Genomic DNA, 15,048 nt, shown 5'->3' with positions numbered 1-15,048 from the left:
GGAGCAGAAGGAGCATCTGGGGCGTGAGGTGAGGACTATGGTGGGAGTGGGCTGTGTGCTTCTCCAGGCCAGGACTGGGCTGAGGGCCAGCTGGTGCACCCAGGGGCCACACAGGATCCGCTGGTGTTGTCCTGAGAGCAGGGAGTCATCTGAAGCCACTGGCTAGAAGAGAAACTCCACCATGTTCCACCGTGCCAACCTCCAGGGTGCAGACACAAAGGCCCAGAAGCACCACCACACCTACCTACGTTCAGCATTAGCCATGGTGGACAGCACCATACACTGACCCAGCTCCACCCCCACCTCCAGCCTGGCACCCCTCTACCTTCCTGCCTTGGGGCTCTCTAGGAAACTATGGAATCTTTCTGGGCTTCTGGCCTAAGTACAGTAGACCAGTGTTCCAGTCAAGCCCTGGGGACAGCCCTCCAGTGCAGTCTGGCAGATGTTGGAGAAGGCCTAAGCCTCCTGTCCAAAGAAGATTCACTCGGTCCAACCGTGGGCCTTCCAGACATCTGGGCACTTTTCCCTAAAGCAGCAATCCAGGAAACACCAGAACTTTCCTGCCTCTGGACCTTCACCCCCTCCCTCGGGCAGCCACACTGAAGGAGGGACCCACAGGGGGGTGACAGCACAAAGGGCAGAAACTGAGGTCCATTGCAGGCTTAAAGATGCCAACATCTGGAGCTGCAGGGATGGCTCAAGCAGTCGAACACCAGCATGAGTGGGAAAATGTCAAGCAAGAGCTTAAGGTCTTCAGTTCAAGCCCCAGTACTGGTATATTAACAACCACAAAAACCTAACAACTGCCTGATGTCCCTTCTTCCCTTTGCCCCAGACAGGACCACTGCTTAAATTCTGGGGCTCTGTACAAAACAAACACATAGAATTTGTTTAAAAGAAGAAGTTGAAGCCAGGTGCTGGTGGCTCACGCCTGTAATCCTAGCTACCCAAGAGGCCTAGCGCTTGGCCAAAAATAAAATATTAAATGCTGTAAACTATAGGTTTTTTGTCTTGCTTTGTTTTTTGCTGGTCCTGGGGCTTGAACTCTGGGCCTGGGAACTTTCCCTGAGCTCCTTTTGTTCAAGGCTAGCACTCTACCACTTGGGCTGCAACACCACTTCCAACTTTTTCTGTGATTAATTGTAGATAAGAGTGTCACAGACTTTCCTGCCCTGGCTGGCTTTGAACCATGATTCTTAAATCTCAGCCTTCTGAGTAGCTAAGATTACAGGCATGAGCCACAGGCTCCTGGCTATAAATTCTAATTCGTATTTCCTTCAATATCATATCACAAAAAATACTAATACAAAAGCAGTACAAGACTTGTACAACAAAATCCACAAAATGTAACTATAGCTCTACAAACAAACTTAATCCAGCCAATCAATTGTAATCCTATCTCGAATTAACCACAAGAAAACCAGAAGTGACACTGTAAGCAAAAGAGCTCAGGGAAGTGCCCAGGCCCTGAGTTCAAGCCCTATGACCAACTAAAACACAAACAAAAACAAACACAAGAAGTTCAAGACAGCAACAGCAACCTAGCATTGATGGCTCACACCTGTAATCCTAGCTGCTCAGGAGGTTGACATCTTAGAATCATAGTGCAAAACCAGGCTGGGCAGGAAAGTCTGTGAGACTCTTGAATTTCCAATTAACCACCAAAAAAAGCACAAGTGGAGCAGTGGCTCAAGTGATAGAAAGCCAGCCTTTAGCAAAAAAAGCTAAGGAACAGTATGCCCAGGCCCTGAGTTCAAGCCCCAGTCCCGGCACACAGAAACACAAAAGAATAAAATTAAAAAAAAAAAAAAAGCAGAGGAAAAAGAAGAGGAAGAGGAGGAGGGAGAGGAGGAAGATAACAACAACAAAGCAATAAGCCAAGAGTGGTACCCCTGGGTTACCCAGCCTCCTAAGCCACACCTCAACGCTCATTGCCAGGCCTCAGGCTTCCCTCCAATGTCTGCTTCTGTGTTACCTGATAGACTTTTGTTAGGTTTTTAAAAAGAGGTAGCCGAGTAAGAACAGCACCAGCACGCACGTGGTATTCAGATAAGGGGTAGGTTTATTCAGTAGACCTGCTTAGACCAGGCAAGGGTGGCACTCCACGTGGCTGGGAAAGGCCTGGGAATGAGAGAGAGCTGGGAAGAGAGGAAAGAGAGAGAAAAGAGCAGAGAGAGGGGTAAGAACAGTAGCACTCACGTGGTATTCAGGTAAGGGGTAGACCTGCTGGGACCAGGCAAGGTTGGCACTCCACGTGGCTGGGAAAGAGAGAGAGCAAGAGAGCAAGAAAAGAGCAGCAAGAGCTAGAAACGAACAGAGAGAGAAAAGAAAGGAGAGAGAGTCTGGGCCTGGGCTAGCCCTTATGTAGGGTATGGGTGGGGAAGGTGTGGCCACATCAAATTCAGATGTGACCTCAGCGGATGCAGATGTGACCTCTTCCAGGTGTCCCAGTTGCCTAGGTAACGCAGGTACTGGGTGGAGACTTTGCTGCGAGGAGGGTGGAGTCTGCTTGCCATCCAGGAGCGGACCTTACAACTTTCCCCTGACACCTCCAGAGCTAGCCTTCCCCTCCTATTCCCTGCCCTGCCAGTCACCTTTGAAGCCTGCCTGGTCTCAGCCGCTTCTATCTTCTGTCAGGACATCCAGCACCAGGGACAGACTGATCCTTCCCTAGGGAATGTCAGCCCCTGAGGTCCTGGGTCATGCCTGGTCACTGCTCTAGCTAAGAATACTCCTGACACCCAATAGATGCTGGGTAGAGATTAATGGAAGAAGAAAGGTCAAGGGTTGGGGGAAAAGAAGGGAGCGAGAGAGGGAAGGAAGCCAGAAAGGGGATGGGAGGGAGAAAGACACATTCCTGAGAAGATTCCCTTTGTGTGTTAATAAATTCATATTTATTCATAGTTTATCAGTTTGTCCCAAGGGACCTTTCTTTCACCTCTACCCCACACTGCACCTTTAAGAGCTGCTCCAAGAGCCTAGGCCTGAGAAACAGGGAGGGAGAAGAAGGGAGGGACAGAGGGAGGAAAGAACCTGGCTTCCTGCCTAGAACAAGGCCTAAGCTGGGGGAGAGGAAATCTTGGAATCCTCTGAAAATTGTGACTATATAACACAAATGACGGAAACTGTTCCACGACTTACGAGTGAAAACTGTGTTTTAATCTGAGGTCAAGCTACGGGAACTCTCCAAAGTTGCAGCCCCAAAGATCAAAACCAGGCACAAAAAGTGTCAACAGCACTGGGGCCAAAGACAAAGCGATCTTCTTTGGCAGGAGTGCCCCTTGCTCCACGCACTGGCCCCTCCGTGCCCACGTGCATGTGTGTCTGTGTGCATGTGTGCACACAGCTGGCAGTATACAATCTGAGAAGTGTTGGCCTTTTTCTCTCCCGCATCATCCCCCAGGTTATGCCAGTACCTCCTCACTGGCTCATGGCGGCTGAGGCTCCCAGTGCAGATAGGAATCAAAGCTTACCCAGCATTTCCCACTTGCGGATGTTGACATGACTTACTTCAGGTATTTGGCTTATAAATGACCTTTCACCTACATCCTTTTGCCTGGGAACACAAATCTTTGTAAGGTAAAATCCTAGAGGTAGAATTCAGCGGTCAAAGGGGATTTTTGACAGATGAAGTACCAAAAAAAAAAAAAAAAAGTCCCTGTTTTGATCACCAACTGTGCTTGGTCACAAACCTTTCAGACTCTGCCAATTTGCTAGAGGACTGTGGACCGCAGTTTCCTCTTAGTTCTATTTCTCTTCAGAGACTACATATCCATCAGGATACAGTTAAGAGAGAAGTACTGGGGGCCAATGGCTCAGGCCTGTAATCCTAGCTACTTTGGAGGCTGAGATATGAGAATTGAGGTTCAAAACCAACCCTGGTAGGAAATCCATGAAACTTTATTTCCAATTAACCACCATGAAGCCACAAGTGGAGGTGTGGTTTACGTGGTAGAGAGCCATCCTTGAGCAAAAAAGCTGAGAGATAGCACCCAGGCTCTGAGTTCAAGTCCTATTCTGGGAAAAAAGAAGACAAAGATGAGGGAAAAAGAAGCAGCAATTCACACTCCTCTAACACTGTCAGTGGTTTTATTTGTTTAGGTCTTAACTGTTCTTGTTTTTGTCTTTCTTTTTAGTACTGGGGATCAAACCCAGGATGTTGCACTTGCCAGGCAAGTGCTTTGCCACTGAGCTACATCCCAGCACTGTAGGGGGTTTTATCTTCATTCCCTTAGGTTTACTATTCATATTCAGATATTTTTAGTTCTAATAAGAAAGAGAATTTTATGTTTTGCTTGGCTTTGTATGTGTTTGTGTGTATATCTGTGTGTTGGGGGGTGTCCCGAGGGTCTCTCTAACACTTAAACCATGTTCCTAGTCTACTTGCTTTCAGTTTTACTGTTTGCTTTCAGTCTGTCATGAGCTCTGTCCACTTCAAACTTTTGGGATTTTTTTGGTCATCATGTGGCTTGAACTCTGGGCCTGGGCACTGTCCCTGAGCTCTTCAGCTTAAGATGAGTGCTCTACCACTTGAGCCACAGCGCCACTTCCAGTTTTCTGGTGGTTAATTGGAGATAAGAGTCTCACAGACTTTCCTGCCTGGGCTGGCTTTGAACCTCGATCCTCAGATCTCAGCCTCCTGAGTAGCTAGAATTACAGGAATAAGCCACTAGCACCCAACCACTTCAAACTTTGATCATCCTAACTCTGCCTGTCCCCCAAGTGCCTGAAACCACTGGCTTGTGACATCACACGTGGCCTTTTAAACATGTTTAATATGGGGGTGGGAATGCGGCTTAGTGGTAGCCTAGCATACATGAAGCCCTGGGTTTGATTCCTCAGTATCACATAAACAAAAAGTCAGAAGTGGTGCTGTGGCTCAAGAGTAGAGTGCTAGCCTTGACCACAGAGAGGCTCAACGACAGTGCTCAGACTCTGCACTCAAGCACCAGGACCGGCAAAAAAACAAAAAACAAAAAACACCAAAACCATGTTTAATAGATTTCCTTGACAGGGCTGTGGATCGACCCTTGGGCCTCACACACTCTAGGCCAGCGCTCTCCCTCCGCACCACACTCCCAGAGCCCCATTCCATGTGATTTATGTTTTCAGCAAACATTTGCTTGTAGACTCATCCCAGTCACGAGGAGCTCAGTGTAAAGCAGTAACAAGCAGCAGGAGGCAGGGAATGAAACGCATTTCTCATCCCCCACCCCCACCCTCTTATCCTCCCTGGGAAGCGGAGTGGGGTGTGTGGGCTAAGAGGAATTTCCCATCTACCCTCTGGAGGTTCACTGGAATAAACTGACAGATTGTTGATAAATACAATTGTGTATATGCCAGTACTGGGCTTGAACTCAGGGCTTGGGCACTGTCCTTTAGCTTTATTTGCTCAAGGCTAGTGCATTACCATTTAAGCCACTGCCCCACTTCTGGCTTTTTGGTGATTAACTGAAGATAAGAGCCCAGCCTAGGCTGGCTTCAAACTGTGATCCTCAGATTTCAGCCTCCTGTGTAGCTAGGATGACAGGCCTGAGCCACTGGCGCCTGACTGACAAATAAAATTTTACTAACACGGGAAGGGAATAATTACAAGAGTGTGACCAGCCACTAGCTCAAGAATGTTCCCAAGTCCATACACTCCTTTCTCTATAGTAGAGCAAGCCTAAGGGACAGATATCCTACCATGAAATCTATCCATTAATTACATGCCTCAGTCTTCTTGCCCAAATAAATGGGATTTCAGGGTGTGGTGGAAGGCTGCATTTGCAGTCTGTATTCATCGCTTGCTTGCTTTCTGAGACAGTCTTGCTATGCAGCCCAGGCTGACCTGGGACTTACTTACATGGTCCTTAGCCTCCTTGAGTGGTGGGATTACAGGCATGCTCCACTATGCTCAACTACAATCTGGTCTTCATGGCAGTCAGGTGAATTCCTCTTCCTGCAGGTGGGCAGACAGGAACAAGAAAAGACGGATCCAGAGGGGTGGGGGAGGAGGATGGGAAGGGAGGGGAAGGGGAAACAAAGGAAGAGGCTACAATGCTTGATAAGAAATGTACTCTTGGGGCTGGGAAGGTGGCTCAGTGGTAGAGCGCTTGCCCTGCATGCATGAGGCCCTGGGTTCGATTCCTCAGCACCACATAAAGAAAAAAGCCGGAAGTGGCACTGTGGCTCAAGTGGTAGAGTGCTAGCCTTGAGCTGAAGAGCTGAGGGACAGTGCCCAGGCCTAGAGTTCAGGCCCCATGACTGGACCCCCCCACAAAAAAAAGAAGTGTACTCATTATCTTGCCCATGTAATTGTAACCCCTCTGTACAGTATTTGTACAATAAAAAAATAAAAAGAATTTAAAAAAAAGAAAAGACAGATCTGAATTCTGAGCCTGTTTTTATGGTTAATAATTTCTTTTAGGTTAAATTGTTACTGCATTCATGACAGATGCTTCCTGGCGAAGGTTGCCAAGAAGGTGGAGATCTCTGCCTTGGGGACCAAGATTTTTTTTTTTTTTGTCAGTCATGGGGCCTGAACTCTGGGCCTGGACGCTGTCCCTGAGCTCTTCAGCTCAAGGTTAGCATTCTACCACTTGAGACACAGCGCCACTCCCGGCTTTTTCTGCTTATGTGGTGCTGAGGAATCGAATCCAGGGCCTCATGCATACAAGGCAAGCATTCTTACCACCTTCCCAGCCCCAGGGACCAAGTTCTTGATGTTGTATAAAGAGAATATGGGGTCAGGCGCTGGTGGCTCACACCTGTAATTCTAGCTACTCAGGAGGCTGAGATCTGAGGATCACCATTCAAAGCCAGCCGGGGCAGGAAAGTCTGTGAAATGCTTATCTCCAATAAGCCACCAGAAAACCAGAAGTGGTGCTGTGGCTCAAGAGGTAGAGCACTTGCCTTGAGCTGAAGAGCTGAGGGACAGCGCCCAGGCCCAGAGTTCAAGCCCCATGACCACCAACAACAATAACAAAAAAAAGAATATGGGGACACCAGGAGCAGAGAGTGAGGGAGTCCAATAGTGAAAAAGGAAAAAGAGCTATTACATCATGTAGACGTGGTGCAGGCACAGCTGATAACAGGTGTAATAATGGCGAAGCAGCACAAGTATTAATGGTGAGAAAGTATGGCTCAGATTCACCTTAGAGTAAATGATCCCTTTTGTTCTCACACCTGGGACATTTAATCACTCTTGCTGTTACACTGTTTTATTTATTACTTTATTTTATTAGGGCTCAGAGTCTTCAAGATTGACTTACCTATTCATAAAACTTGGGTTGTCAGTATCTAAGCATCTTTTTTTTTTTTTTTTTTTTTTTTTGGTCAGTCGTGGGGCTTGAACTCTGGGCCTGGGCGCTGTCTCTCAGCTATTCAGCTCAAGGCGAGCGCTCTACCACTTGAGCTACAGCGCCACTTCCGGTTTCCTGGTGGTTTATTGGAGATAGGAGTCTCATGGTCTCTCCTGCCCGGGCTGGCTTTGAACCACGATCCTCAGATCTCAGCCTCCTGAGTAGCTAGGATTACAGGCGTGAGCCACCAGCGCCCGGCTTATCTAAGCATCTTTTAAGCCACAGATGAATTTTGCCACATACTCCCACAGGAAAGGTGCCCATCCCAAGGCGCATTTTCCCCTTAAACATATTTTATGCCAAGAGGAGTCATTTTTCCTATAATGCATTACATGTGTGTGTCTATCTGTCGTGGGGCTTGAAATCTGGGCCTGAGCACTGTCCCTCAGCTCTTTAGCTCAAGGCAAGCACTGTACCACTTGAGCTAAGGCACCACTTCTGGTTTTCTGGTGGTTAATTGTAGAAAAGAATCTCAAGGACTTTCCTGCCCAGGCTGGCTTTGAACTGTGATCCTCAGATCTCAGCCTCTTGAGTAGCTAGGATTACAGGCATGAGCCACCAATACTTGGCCAAAAATAAAATATTAAATGCTGTGAATTATAATTAGTATTTCCTTCAGTATTATATTACAAAGAAATACTAAGGCAGGGGCTGGGAAGGTGGCTTAGAAGTAGAGTGTTGGCCTAACATGTTATGAAGTCCTGGGTTTGATTCCACATAAACAGAAAAGGCCAGTGGTGGTTCAAGTGGTAGAGTGATAGCATTAAGCAAAATAAGCTCAGGGACAGTGCTCAGGTCCTGAGTTCAAGTGCCAAGACTGGCAAAAAGAAGAAAAAAAATAGAAAAGAAATACTAAGGCATGTTTAACAAAAGCAGTCCAAAACTTGTACAAAAAAATCTACAAAAATGTAACTATAGCTCTACAGATAAACTTATTTCCAAATTCTCTACGGACTTTTTTTTTTTTACAGAAGTTGACAAGATAATGCTACAATTTATACAAAAATGCCAGGGACCCAAATAACCAAAACAATTCTGTTCCTCAAAAAGTTGAGTTGCCAAGCAACTCACCAATTCCACTTCCAGAAATCTACCCACAGGAACTAAAAACAAATGCCCACACAGCCTTGTACAGCAATGGGCAGAGCAACATTATTCAAGGCACATAGTCCAAAAGTAGGAACAGGCCAAATATCCTCCACTGACAGATTTTTTTTTTAAAAAGTGGTAACTGGAGTTAATAGAATTTGTTCTATGACAGGCTATATCAGGAATATGATTCTAATGAAAATTGTCCAAGTACAAAAAATATAGTTTAGCTGGGTGCTTGTGCCTCACTCTATAATCCTAGCTACTCAGGAGGCTGAGTTCTGAGGACTGAGGTTCAAAGCTAGCCTGGGCAGGATAGTCTGTGAGGCTCTTAAGCTTCAATTAACCACAGAAAAAAGCCAGAAGTGGCACTGTGGCTCAAGTAGTAGTGTGTTAGCCTTGAGCAAAAGGAGCTTGGGGACAGAACCCAGGCCCAGAGTTCAAGCCCCAGACCAGCAAAAACAAAAACAACAACAACAAAACCATATTATAGGATTTCATTCATTCATTCATTCATTTGTTTGTGTGTTTGTTTATTTATTTTGTTGGTCATGGGGCTTGAATGCAGGGCCTAGGCGCTGTCCCTGAGCTTTACTGCTCAAAGCTAACTCTCTACCACTTTAAACCACAGCTCTACTTCCAGTTTTCTGGTGGTTAATTGGAGATAAGAGTCTCACAGTCCTTCCGGCCCATTCTGGCTTTGAACTGTAATCCTCAGCTCTCAGTTTCCTGAGTAGCTAGGGTTACAAGCGTGAGACACTGGCACTTGGCTTACGGGGATATTTATAGGATGATTGAAGGTCCTAATGTGATGATGGTTTCACAAGTCTAAGTGCTGATACTGGAGTTTAAACTCTGGGTCTTGAGCTAACAGGACTGGCTTTTTCACAGCTCATGCTCTACCACTTGAACCATGCCCCCAGTCCAACTTTGCTGATTATTTTGGAGAGTATCTCTCTTAGTTTTCTGTTGAGGCTGGCTTTGAACCTCTATCTTCAGATCTTCAGCCTCCTAGGTAGCTAGGGTTACAGTCACGAGCCACCCACACATTCATTGCATATTTCACAGAGGTGAATTTTATGGTATGCAAACTATGCCTCTATAAAGCATTAAAAAAATCAACATCCCAGCATCACAATGGACATTTATTTTTGGCAGTACTGGAATTTGAACTGGGCCTTGTTCTTACTAGGCAAGGGCTCTACCACTTGAGTCCTACCCCATCTCCAACAACTGACACTCTGTTTTGCTTTGTTTCCTTGGCAGTGCTAGAGCTCAAATCCAGAGCCTTGCACGTGAGAGGCCGGGCAAGGTTTCTAAGGGAGCTACAAGCCCACACTTAACACAACAAAATGTAGATTATTCCCTCATTATATGGAGGAGATCTTTTTTTTTTTCCACACTCACTGCCTGACTTCAGATGCACTTCCCAGGCATTAGTGGCTTATACCTGTAATTCTAACCACTCAGAGGCTGAGATGTAAAGGGTTATAACTCAAGACCAGCCCTACTCAGAAAAGTCCTCAAGACTCCCATAAACAGGGAAAAAAGAAAAGAAAAAAGCAGGATTGGAGGTGGGGCTGAAGTTATAGAATGCCAGTTGAATAAGAAAGCCAAGCTGAGGGAACAGAGGCCACTGTACAAAAGGAAATGTACTTATTACCTGACTCATGTACATGTAACTCCTCTATACATCACCTCTATAATAACAATAAAGTAAATGTTAAAAAAAAAAAAAAGAAAGAAAGAAAAGAAAGCTAAGCTAGGTTGCTGGTAGCTCATGCCTGTCATTCTAACTGCTCAGGAGGCCGAGATCTGAGGATCACACTCAGAAGCAAGCCCAGACAGGAAAGCTGGAGACTCCTATCTCCAATCAACCACCAAAAAGCCAGAAGTGGAGTTGTGACTTAAGTGGTAGAGCACTAGCTTTGAGCAAAGAAGCTCAGGGACAGTACTCAGGCCATGAGTTTTAAGCTCCAGGACGAACACCAAAACAAAACAAAAAAGAAATAGGAGTTGATGTGGTAAGCCAGGCTGGGGTTGGGGAGGGGGGGCATGACTCTCTGTGCTCCACACCATCAGGGCAAGAGCAGGCTTCTCCCATGGCAACAGGCTTGAGGGGCTGGCTTCTTGAACTATAATCAAATTACACAATGCTTCCCACATGAGCACATGGAAACCCAGGTCCCATAAGAACTTACTGGCACTAGAATCAGCCTGTCTCCAGCACTCCTTTCCTCCACATGAAGCATCCTCCTGGCCAGGCTGCTCATCAGCATCAAGGTCATTGCCATCATCAACAGTAAATATTTATGCAACAGCTAGTGTTGGTGCTTCATGTCAGTCAGGCAGTCCAGGTGGACTGGAGGCCTGAGGCTGGGCAAAGGGCAGAAGCAGAAGGGAGACACAATTGCTCAGCCAGGGTCCAGAGGCCCAGACCTGGCAGTCTAGAAAATAAATCTGGGGGAGGGATGAATACCAGGCCAGCTGCTGCCCCTGGGGACAGGCAACAGAAGGTAGATGTGTCATTAATCAGGATTGAAACTGATCTCAACCCCTGATGCAAATGGAATCACCCAGGATCTTCACAAAACACAGTTTTAGCTGGATATCTTGCCAGGCACCAGTGGTTCACGCCTCTAATGCTAGCTACTCAGAAAGAGGCTGGGATCTGTGGTTCAAAACCAGCCTGGAGGTTCATTGGAGGTTATCTCCAATTAACCACCAAAAAGTTGGAAGTGGAGCTCAACTGTAGAGCTCAACTGGTAGAGTGCCTCAAGTTCAAATTCAAAAAATTACTCTGATTAGAATAGAGGACCAATCTGTACAGTGTGTTGTTTTTCAATGTGTAGCAAAGTTTGTGTCAGGAGCATGGTGTGGGGAGGAGGGACAGGCAGCTTTGGAGGTCTGAGGAGGCGCATCATTATTGGGGGCCTGAAGTTCTCAGGCAGAGAGCACAAGGTGCTGGCTGGCTGGCCCAAGGGGACACTTGGACAACACTGGGTGCAGGGAGAGGGAAGGACAAGAGAGAAGGAGCGAATGCAAGAGAAAAAGAGGGTCTCTCACAGCTGGGTGCCAGTGGCCTGTGACCTGCTACAGGAGGCTGAGATCTGAGGATCATGTTTCCATGCCAGCCTCGGCAAGAAAGCCCATGAGAATTTTATCTCCAATTAATCACCGAGAAGTCAGAAGCAGAGTCATTGTTCAAGTGGTAAAGCACCAGAAAACAGCCTGGGCAGGAAAGTCCTTGAGACTCTTATCTCCAATTAACTACCAGAAAACCAGAAGTGGTGCTGTGGCTCAAGTGGTCGAGAGCTCGCTTGAACTAAAAAACTCAGGGACTGTACTCAGGGCCTGAGTTCAAGGCCCAGGACTGACCAAAAAAAAAAAAAAAAGGACCCCTGTTCCACTTAGTACAATTGACTTTCCTGTGTGACCTTAGATGAATTGCCTTCTCTCTCTGGGCCTCAGTTTCTCCATCTGTAAAAGGAACAGACTGAACTTGCTGAAGGCCTCAGATCCTCTGACTCCTCCTTTGGTTCAAGGACACCTTAGAGGGGTCAGGTTGGGCCCCAGTGTGAGATGAGCCCAGGTAGAGAACCCACTGTGTAGGTCTGCGGGCGCTGCTCAAGCCTGGAGGGGTGGGGCGGGCAGGTGCAGTGGGACCCCCTATGCCTACCTTTCCAGCCATTCTGGCCATGAGGACACATACAATTTGTAGCTATGGAAATTTCCTCTCAGCCCCTCTAGCCCAGCCAGGGAATGAGGCTGCCCTTTTAGCATCCATGTGGAAATTTCCACTCCTCTCCCAGACAGCTAGTGGGAGGTTCAGTGTCAGAGCCAGAACTGAGCCACACAGAGATCATGGCAGAAGGAGGGGTTGGGAGGACATTTGTGGGGTCCAGGCATCTTCCTTCAATAAGGACCTATTGAGCACCACACCTCCTAGTTCTGGGCCTTATTCCAGATGCAAGAGCACGGCTGCTCATAGTTTGCACACAGCATCTGCCCTCCAAAATGCACATTATGTAAGGGGGGAGAGAATGCACATACAGACTGTGAATAGAAAGGAGGCAGGTCGCCGGACCTGTAATCCTACCTACTCAGGAAGCTGAGATCTGAGGATCTCAGTTAGAAACCAGCCCAGACAGTGGTGATTATTTTAGAGAAAGCTTTGTTGTGGCTAAGCTGAAGTGTGTGACTGATATGAACACATACACAGGCCCTCTGGACACCATATGCAAGTTGTGGGTGAAAGGGCAAGAGTATGTGGTGATGAGATCACAGAGACCCAAGAGGTCCCGAGGGCTTGCTGGCCATGCAAAGACTGGATTTGAGGCCCCAGAAAGGTCTTGAGGGTTAGTTGGTTCATTGGTTAGACTGAGGGTTAGTAGGTTCATTGGTTAGTCTTCATATGAGGTACAGACTATGCAAAGGCTTGCTCCTGCTAGAACATGGCTCTAGTTAGTAGAGCAATTACCTAGCATGCATGAAGGCCTGGGTTCAATTCTTAACATCATAATTTGAAAAAAAAAAGCCAAAGGCCTATTTCTGTTTTATGAGGCTCCCATGTAAGGTTTTTAATGTTTTGGTTATACTGTTTGTGTGTGGGAGTATGTGTGTGCATACACACACACACACACACACACACACACACACACACACACACAAACACACACACCAATCCTGGGCTTGAATTTAGAGCTGTCTCTGAGCTTTTTTTGGCTAGCACTCTACCACTTGAGTCAAAGCTCCACCTCTGTTTTTTTTGCTGGTTCATTGCAGATAAGGGTCTGATCTGACTGGCTTTGAGCCGTGATCCTTAGACTTTAACTTTGGGAGTTGCTAGGGTTACAGGTATGAGCCATCAGCACCTGGCTATGTACTGGAGTTTTGAATTTAGGGACCCATGCTTGCTAGGCAAGCACTCTGCCACTGGAGACACAACCCCAGTACATTTTGCTTTAGTTAATCTTCAGAAAAGGTTTTGTGCCGTCTGCCTAACTGGCTTAGGCTATGATCCTCCTGCCTCTGCCTCCTGCACAGCTAGGATTGAAGATACATGACACCACGCTTGGCTTGTTATTTGAGAGAGGGTTTCACTAACATTTTGCCCTTGCTGGCCTGAAATCACGAGACTCCAATTTCCATCTCTCAAGTAGCTAGACTGTTTTGCCACTTGAGAATTAACTTCTGCCACAGATGCTATGTAGCGCCATCACTGAGAGGCTTCTGTAGGATCTGTGGTGGGCTGTACTCAATCCCCTTCTGGGAATGATCCAAATCTGCTAGAAAGAGAGAGAGAGAGAGAGAGCTGGAAGAGATCTGTCAACCAAGTCCTGAATCTAGGAAACTAACCCTCTTTATTTCTGTGCTGGTACCTGGACTTGAACTCAGTGCCTTGTGCTCTTACTTAGTGTTCTTGCTGGGATGGTGCTCTACCACTTGGACCAAACTTCCAGTTCAGCTTTTAGCTGCTGAACTCAAGGAGGTATCTTGCAGGTTTTAATGCCTCACCTGACTTCCAACTGTGATCTTCCAGGTTTCATCCTGCTAAAAAGCTAGGATTACAGGCATGAGCCACTGGCACCTGGCTAAAGCAACCTTTGCATCGTCACAGTCCGGACTGTGACTCCTTTATGTCTTCTGTGAGCAGCTCCACAGAACAGGGTGAACCTAGGCACTCGGGGGCCTTTTGAACTATGACATCACACTTCAAGACCAAATTGGGCATGGGCCCATGACTTCACACGGGGCTAAGCTCATGAAGGAGGCTAGAGAGAACCCTGGAAACCTCACCGCCAGGCCCTTCTTGTGGCCCTTCCTTCTCAACTGGGAGGGGAGTGAGGCTGGGAGCTTCTTTCCTTCCTTCCTTCCTTCCTTCCTTCCTTCCTTCCTTCCTTCCTTCCTTCCTTCCTTCCTTCCTCCCTTCCTTCCTTCTTTCCTCCTTCCCTCCCTCCCTCCTCTCTCTCTCTCTATCTCTCTTTCCTTTTTGTCAGTCATGGGGCTTGAACGCCGTCCCTCAGCTCTTCACTCAACATTCTACCACTTGAGCCACAGCGCCACTTCCAGCTTTTTCTGCTTATGTGGTGCTGAGGAATGGAACCCAGGGCCTCATGCATGCAAGGCATGCACTCTACCACTGAGCCAGCTTCCCAGCCCTTTTCTTTTCCTTCCTTTCTTGCATGTCTTTCCTTTCCCTTCCCTTTCTTTCCCTTCCCTCTTTCTTTCCCAGGAGCTGGCTCTTGCTGTCAGGATTTTCCTGAGATTGTTTCCCAAACCACAGTAGCCAAGTCCAAGGCTGGAGCAGGGTACAGTATGAGCCACAGGAGTGGCCCTGGGTGAAGCCATCTCAGTAAAGCTGACCATGTGAACAGAGACAGACAGAGCGCCCCGCCTCTGTCCTGCACACACAGGGGCGTTGCTGCTCTCAGCCTGACCCCACGCATCCTCTACCTGTCGGGTCAGATTTCAGGAGAGCTTTGGGAAGCAGAATATAAATTCCTCCAAGACACAAGAGGCTTGTATGGTGTCTGGTGCTGGAATTTTCTATGTCACAATTCAGGGTTGGGACGCTGCTCTTGCCCTGAGCTCACCAGTCACATACCAGGTCCTT

This window comes from Dipodomys merriami, unplaced genomic scaffold (assembly GCF_024711535.1).
Source record: "Dipodomys merriami isolate MVZ:Mamm:240054 unplaced genomic scaffold, mDipMer1.0.p SCAF_28, whole genome shotgun sequence".
Taxonomy (NCBI): domain Eukaryota; kingdom Metazoa; phylum Chordata; class Mammalia; order Rodentia; family Heteromyidae; genus Dipodomys; species Dipodomys merriami.
The sequence above is the reverse complement of the archived record's forward strand: the minus strand, read 5'-3'. Positions refer to the sequence as shown.